The sequence below is a fragment of the Bactrocera neohumeralis genome, unplaced genomic scaffold (assembly GCF_024586455.1).
Source record: "Bactrocera neohumeralis isolate Rockhampton unplaced genomic scaffold, APGP_CSIRO_Bneo_wtdbg2-racon-allhic-juicebox.fasta_v2 cluster09, whole genome shotgun sequence".
NCBI classification, from domain to species: Eukaryota; Metazoa; Arthropoda; class Insecta; order Diptera; family Tephritidae; genus Bactrocera; species Bactrocera neohumeralis.
Window position 1 is genome coordinate 34676190 of NW_026089622.1, and position 7988 is coordinate 34684177.

At 38.9% G+C, this 7988-nt stretch overlaps 1 long non-coding RNA gene across 1 annotated transcript; it reads right to left on the bottom strand.

Moving 5' to 3' along the window:
* Nucleotides 1-2194: 2194 nt before the first annotated feature.
* LOC126764278 (uncharacterized) lies at nt 2195-3074 on the bottom strand. Its single transcript, XR_007667867.1, has 3 exons — nt 2946-3074; nt 2756-2888; nt 2195-2681 (listed from the first exon to the last, which is right to left on the bottom strand). It is a non-coding gene; the product is annotated as an uncharacterized LOC126764278 (long non-coding RNA).
* Between the last annotated feature and the right edge of the window lie 4914 nt (nt 3075-7988).

The following is a 7988-nucleotide window of genomic DNA, read 5'->3' on the forward strand; positions in this document are numbered from 1 at the left end:
ATTTAATTTTTTTATTCCACAAAACCCTATTATCATATCAAAATCTATAATATCTTCTAGTTCAAAAAATGGTAAATCATGGTGTTTAGGATTGTACTAAACCAGCGGTCAACATTTAAATGAAATTATCTTCAAAAAGTAAATGTCATGAACCAATCTAACGTTTCAAATAAAGAACCGATGAGATTTTGCAAATTTTATGCGTTTTTTTTTTTAAAAAAGTTATCAAGCTCTTAAAAAATCACCCGATAGAAGTCCTTATAACTCACCAGTTGGGACAGTACCAAAAAAGGGTCTAGATGAAAATGGAAAACCCAAGAAAAGATTAGAAGATAGGGAAAAGCAAAATATGAATTCATACGAATGCCCTTTGGATTAATAAAAGCACCCTGAATATTTCAAAGATGTGTTGATGATATTCTACAAGAACATAAATATTAATAAATTTGCGTTTGTATATATCGACGACGTGTTAATATATTCCTCGACACCAGAAGAACATATTAAACACATCCAAATAATAGTAAACGCATTACATAAAACAAATATGAAAATCTCTGATGAAAAATCACACTTCTTTAAAAATCAAGTCGAATATTTAGGACATTAATAAAACATAATAGGATAACGGTAGATCCAAAGAAAGTATAAACATTAGACAAGCATCCGATACCTGAAACCCTGGAAGAATTAAGGTAATTTTTAGGTATGGCGGGATATTATAGGAAATTTATACAAGGATATAGCAAAATAACAAAACCTAACTAACAAAAAAGTGAGTGTGCTTATGACCAGCGTTTGAAAAACTACGCTACTCTCGTAGCATTTCATTTTACTCTTGCTACCGCTCTCACTTTGTCGGGAGCCGCAGCATAGCCTTAGCATAACAATGTAAAGTATGTGCTCTACTCTGCTCCGAGTTTTGTTAGCTAAAAAACTAGAGCGGGAGCAAAAAATTAAATTCTGCGCTATGCTCTGGCGTAGCGGTAGCAAAAAATTGGGAGCGGTAGCACAGCAGAGCAAATGAAAATTTTCATGTGCTACAGCTCCCGAATGTGTTTGTTGTTTTTTTTTCTTTTTTGCTATTTTCTGGCATAATATTTGAATTAATTGAATAATTCAAACAAAACAATGTTATGCAAATCATTTTGGCACTTGTTGCGTCAAGTGCCTTTATAAATCTAAATCATAAGCCTTCTGTATATAAACTTTATGATATTATTAACTGTGTTATTGGGCGAAATGTAAACAACTACCATTATGATGTTTGTTCCATCGTCCAAAAACAGTGAGCAGCACATATATCACCAATTGATGACTGACCAATATCAACTTCACGAATATGTCGTAATAGAATGTCCATGTTCGAAGTTACTATATTCGAGGTATCATTCGATTTCTGATAAATTGCCACTCCTGCTGATCTAACATTTTTACGCTTGAATTTCGCAATACAAGTTTGAGTATAATTTTGTATGAATGCATGCATAGTAATATTTATAGTCAATTTTGACTTGCATATCTAATAATTTTATTTAATTTTTACATAATATACTATACTAATAAATATTTTTGTGTTATATTATATTTCCTACTAATAGATATTAAATTGATCACAACAATATATACAAGGCATTTATGAGTTTGATGGAATACCCTTATTGTAGGTCGGAATTCGCCTCGCAATTTTAACATTTTTTACAATTCTCTCACATATTCTAACCGAGAATATGAAGAGACAGAAATATATGTATTTACGGCATATGATGACATTGCATATATGCCGAAGCAGAGAATAGGCAGAGACAGAAATACACTCCCAACGAAGAATTTCGTTTATATTTATTCAAGAATGATAGAAACAAAATTGCGCAATGAGGTGTTCAAATTTTGTTCGTTCTGCGCATCTACGTCACGGTTGACCAACGTACAATCAGCTGATTTTCTGTTGCTTGTTTTTCTTTGCAATAAGAATCAATTTTGTATTGTAGGCATACAAAAACATGAATATCATTAAAAGTTGACATCAATATAAGTGAATATTAATAAAAGATATCAATATAAGTGAATATTTAATAGTGAACATTTACCTACATATTCATTTAATTGTGTTTTCATTGTATTATTTAAGTTTGTCTCTTTGCTGTGTTTGTTTCAACCATATATGTACATTTATGCAAATAAAAAGATTGAATATTTTGTGACCGAGTATCAATTTATTGTCTTATTTAATTTTCTTTTTTTGCTATACATGTGTTCGATAAAGTTTTTATTTAAGGAACGAATCCTAAAATACATTCTTGCTCTGAAAAACAATTATTTTTTTACTTTCAAGCTACAATTTACAAAATTACTTAAATCTAAGTGTTTCTGGTGGTAATTTGTACATATATGCAAATCAGTACCATTTACATCGTCAAATACTGCTTGCAAGGCTCTCATATGCTCCATCAACATATCTGTTGGTTTTGAGAGTCCTCCTTCAGAAAGGTGATCCACCCAGGTATAAGACGAACAATTTTCTGAATTGGCACAAATTTCGGGGTTGTCTTTACTAAGTTTGTGGCAGATGTACCCTGCCAAATTTTCAAGCCCGTCGTTGTTGAGAATCTTCAAGTCATCATTTTTTACAATTGGGTCAGTGGAATTTAGATCAACTGACACACGTTGAAAAATATTGCCTGCAAAAATATAATAAACATACATACATGCTTATAAATAAAGGGAATAAATTGTTAGTTAAGATTATTATTACAATTAGGATAAGAAACAGTGGTTTAAACGAGACTCCATCCTTTTCTGCCGTTCATTAGCCTCTGCAGGAGTTAATCTGGTTAACGTGAGAAAAGCGCTAGGTAGCAACTTTGTTAGACTCCGCGAACTTAAACCTGTAAGAGTGTTTGGTTATAAAAGTAAAATTATTGTAATCAAAATCCTATAATTACCCATTTCAAACTGCAAATTTCTTTCACATTCAAAGGCGCCCGCGAATAATAAGTCAACCGTGACGTCACCAAGAACAGCTGACTGAAAGCAAACATGCGCATTGCGCAATCTTATTTCTATCATTCTTGATATTTATTTCATTTTGAACAGCGAAAAATGTGTACAAAACACACCTCTCGCACAGAGAACATAAACAAATTTTTTATGCATGTATGTACATCTTCTATCATATTAATCTTATGTCTCTGCACATGCTCATATCATAATCTTATTATGTATACGCATGTGCGCATTCAGAAATTTAAATCATGATTTTATAACTTATCAATATACATAATGTATTACATGCGCGCGCATTGATCTGCATGTTCTTGCATTCATATATATTTATATGTACATACCAGAGACCTGCACGATTAAGGTAGGCATCGTACGATTACGTTACTAAGTAACACTTCTGACGATTACCACGATGCGAAGGTAACATTGCGCATCGGCATCGCGGCATCGTGGCGTCGTACGATTACTATCTGGTATCGTCAATGGCAAATGAAACGAAGTACATACATACAACATACAAGTGAACATATAACATAGGGTACATTCTCCCCCGTCTTGGTATCCACAATTTTATTGTAAAACTTCCAGATGTCACTTGAACCCGATGCATCACTAATTTTGTAAACACCACTTTTAATACGTTGTAAAATTTCCATTATATAGATTTAAATAATAGCACAAATGCAAAAACTTTGCTAATGCGAAAATGCCAGTTCTTTTCTTCGCGCACAATACTAATTGAGTAACATGTTAGTAATCGGCGATGCCGCGATGCCGATACCCACGATGCCGATGCCCACGATGCCAAAGTACCGTTACGTAGCGTGTACTCGCCGCATCGGCATCGCCGCTTGCTAACATGTTACTTTTTTAATTACTCGTGCAGGTCTCTGGTACATACATATGTATATTTGCATACACTTCCGAACAAATAATGCACAAGCATACAAAACATACATATGTATGCGTACACATGTACACATGTACCAGCAATTACCGTTCGCCTCGACTGATCACACTTTTCGTAACGCGTTCGTCAGCTTACTCCCCAAGCCAAGCGCGCGTAAAGAAGTTTCACTTCAAAAACTAACCATACATCTACAAGAAGAAAATGGTATAACAAGTAAAAAAATGTCAGCTAAGAAAGAAATTACATTAGATAAAGAAGCTATAAAAGCTATACAAATATTTTAAAACAAAATTAAAGGAACAAGTTGAACTATTTCAACCAGATTTCTCAAAACTTTTTGATTTAACTACAGATGCGAGTAATTTCGCCATTAGAGGTGTTTAGGTAGATGCGCACTTCACTTTACCCGTAAGACACTTACCACTTTATTTTACCTTTTGTCTTAAATAAAACACCCGGCTTCGGTTGTATTCAATTGAATCTAAAGGTTATTATTTCCGATATTGCAAATAGGATGTATGTATATGATTGAATGTATGATTAGAAAGTCACAATATCCGTTTTAAAATATGTTAAGCACACTGACGATAAACTAGGGCAGGCGACGATCGAGATAGCGAGAATCAAGCGGCGATGCGTATACTTCGTTTGTAGCTCAAAACAAGACTGATCTTAAACTTTTTAGTTGACCCTTTTCACCAGTGGTGGTATGTGTTTGCGTGTGTGGATGTCCTCTCGCGTGTGGGTAGTGTTGATGTGTGGATCCTGTGGAATGTGGGTTCTGTGTGTGTGGTGTATTGGTGGTGGTGGTGTATTCGTGTATTTAGGCCCCCCTAGGCGAATATTCAGCCTAGCAATCTTTGTAGTTGCTGGGGAGTTGCAACTACGTTGCTGAGTCCAGTAGCGGGGCGATGCTGTGGCGCTTTGGGAAGACGCCTGGTTGGTGCAACGTGGTGCGAACGCCATTGATGGGGCGCAGGCCGGGCTGCAGTAGTTCGGCGTCGTACCGTCCGGTTTCCTTTCGTTGATCTACCCGTGCTTGGGGCAGCTGGCCGACCTGCATCGCGCCGTGGGGTCCTGTGCAGCAGCGTGTGATGTGGTCTGCCACACGTGTGGCATAAATCGAAAGAAGCACACTCCTGCGTCCCAAGCGTGTGCGACAGGCAGTTGAGGCAGTGCTCATGTGCCTGGACAACACGCTGGCGTTGTGTCGGTGTTAGCTCCTTAAAGAGCCCACAATGCTGGAGTCGATGTTTCCGGCGACATAGCGGGCATCGGATGCAACGCGGCTCGACTGAAGCGGATGGCGTTGATGGGGCTTCTCGTGAGCCACTACCAGGAGCGGCAGTCGATACAGTCGCATTGGTTGGGCGAAGTGGAGGAGTAGGCCCAGTACGTGCCCCGTTAGTTGCCGACCGAACAGTTGGTGTTGGGAATGTAGGCATGTCCACGTCCATCTTGATCTCTGTAAGAAATTGTATTTGAATATACATGGTAGTATATAAATAGAATGTGTGATTGTGCCACGTTATGTGGCATGACTGGGTCGTCGTATTGACCGACCATTTTTTGTAATTTTTATTGTTATTGTTAACGGTTGGTTGCGGGTTGCGATTTTATTGATTTATTTTCATTTAGTGTCGGATTTTCGTTATTATCCGCGGTTGGTAGAAAGCATAATTTAACCAGCGGTCTGGTGAGTATTCCGCTTTGAGTACGGAGATCAACGTCGCGGATCTGAGCCATAATGGAGGTTTTCTAGGTCCTTTAAATAGTCTTCTTTCCATCTGCGACTGAAATTATGATGGAGAATTTTAATTCTCTCCCATCGATTTAACAAGGATAGCGATACCACGCCTGGCTCAGGTGTGGCCAGAATGGGTGCCCCTTTGAGAAAGTGCCCTGGTGTTAGGGCTGTGAGATCTGAGGGATCTTGCGGGAGTGTTGTTAGTGGCCGTGAACGGCTTCAATGCGAATTAATAGAGTTGTAAATTCTTCGTAATTAAATTTGTAGTTTCCAGCTACTTTTTTTAAGAGGGATTTGAAGCTTTTTACAGCTGATCCCCATAAACCACCCATATGAGGAGCTCTTGGGGGGATGAATTGCCAATTAATGCCTCGGGGGGCGTACTTTTGTACAACCTCAGGGGAGACTTGTTTAATAAAGTCCACAAACTGTTTTTCTGTGGCTCTTTGAGCTCCGATAAAGGTTTTTCCATTGTCGCTCATAAGTTTGGACGGAAAACCGCGTCGTCCGACGAAGCGAGCAAATGCCGCGAGAAAAGCTTCTTTTGTCAGATTAGTACATAGCTCGAGGTGCACTGCTTTTGTCGTAAAACAGACAAAGACAGCCACGTAGCCTTTCATTAGGGTAGGAGACCTTAGCATGGACGCCTTTATCTGAAAAGGCCCAGCAAAATCAACACCTGTGATAGTGAAAGGCAGAGCGAAGTTGCAGCGTTCCGGTGGAAGTGCTGCCATAATCTGCGTCCTCATCTTCTGTTTATGCATAGTGCAGATCTTGCACATGAAAATGCATTTTTTTATTTGAGGCTTATATAGAACTCTTGGCGGATTATATATTGCATTTGGCGATGTTCCGCGTGCAACATTAGTATATGTACATACTTGAGTAGCAATGTTGCAAGTCCAGACTTCTCTGGTATTATTAGAGGATGGAGTTCGTTATATGTCAGGCTTAAGTTAGCAAGCCGACCATTTGTACAAAGCAGACCTTTCGTATCCAGAAATGGATTTAGTACTAAGAGTGAGCTCATTTTGTTAATCGGCTTCAATTCTCTTAGTAGTGAAATCTCGCAGCTGAAGTGGCGCGACTGAGTATAAGTGATAAGAGCGACCTTTGCCTTTTCTAGGTCTAGGTGCGTCAATGTATCGCCTTGGGGATATGCTGTGCGTATTCCCTTAATTCTAAGTTTGAGTCGCTCTATGAAGTTGAGCACGTAAGCGATTACCCTGAATGATGAAAATCGCTCAAGGATGTCAGTATCATCCAATGTCGTGTGAAAGGAGTCGATTTTTCGACTTTCGGGGGCAATTATATTGCGTATGGGCCATCGTGGCCAAGAATCGGGGGATTCTATTAACCATCGAGGGCCATTCCACCAAAGAGTGGTGGTTGCAAGGTCAGGCGAGGTCAGCAGGATTGTCAGCACTGGCCACGTGTAGCCAAGTGGCTGATCCCACTAGGTCAAGGATTTGAAACGTTCGATTGGAAATATACGTCTTCCATGCATGTGGAGGTTTTTCTAATCAGGCTAATACAATTTCGGAATCAGACCAGAGATACAATTTATATTTGGTCATATTTAGATGCGTTTGCACTATGGATACGAGTTTGGCTAGTAGTAGCGCACCACATAGTTCTAGTCGTGGCAGGCTTATTGTTTTTAGCGGAGCCACTTTTGCCTTGGCTACCAGTAGGTGACTGGTGGTCGCTGTGTCAGATTGTGTGCGCACATAGATGGTGGCACAATATGCCTTTTCAGAGGCATCACAGAAGTCATGTAGTTCGACTTTGTGCTCTGTGACATAATTTATCCATCGCTGGATTTGTATCTGTGAGATATCCTTCAGATTACCCGCGAACTGGGACCACTTTTCTAAACGAAGTGGTTTCACTTGTTCATCCCAGTCAGTTTCGTCTAGCCACAATTCTTGTATTAGAATTTTTGCTTGTATCATTATTGGCGAAAGCCATCCTGCGGGGTCGAAAAGTTTTGCCACCGAGGATAAAATTTGTCTCTTTGTCATAGCTGATAGTGCGGATATTGCCTCATTAGTGTATGAAAACTGGTCAGAAATCGCATTCCATTGTATCCCCAAAGTTTTTGTTGTGCTTTCCTCTTCGAATTTTAGGAAATTAGTGTCTAATAGATTTTCTTTAGGTATGTCCTTTAAAATATTAGGGTGGTTCGCCGTTATCTTTTTCAACGGAAACCCTGCTGTATTGAGCGCTTGTGTCACTTGTACTAGTAACTCGTATGCGTGTGCACCTAAGGGCGTCTAATCGCACGGCCGAGAGGGCCAATTGACTGAGCCATTTTGTAAGATA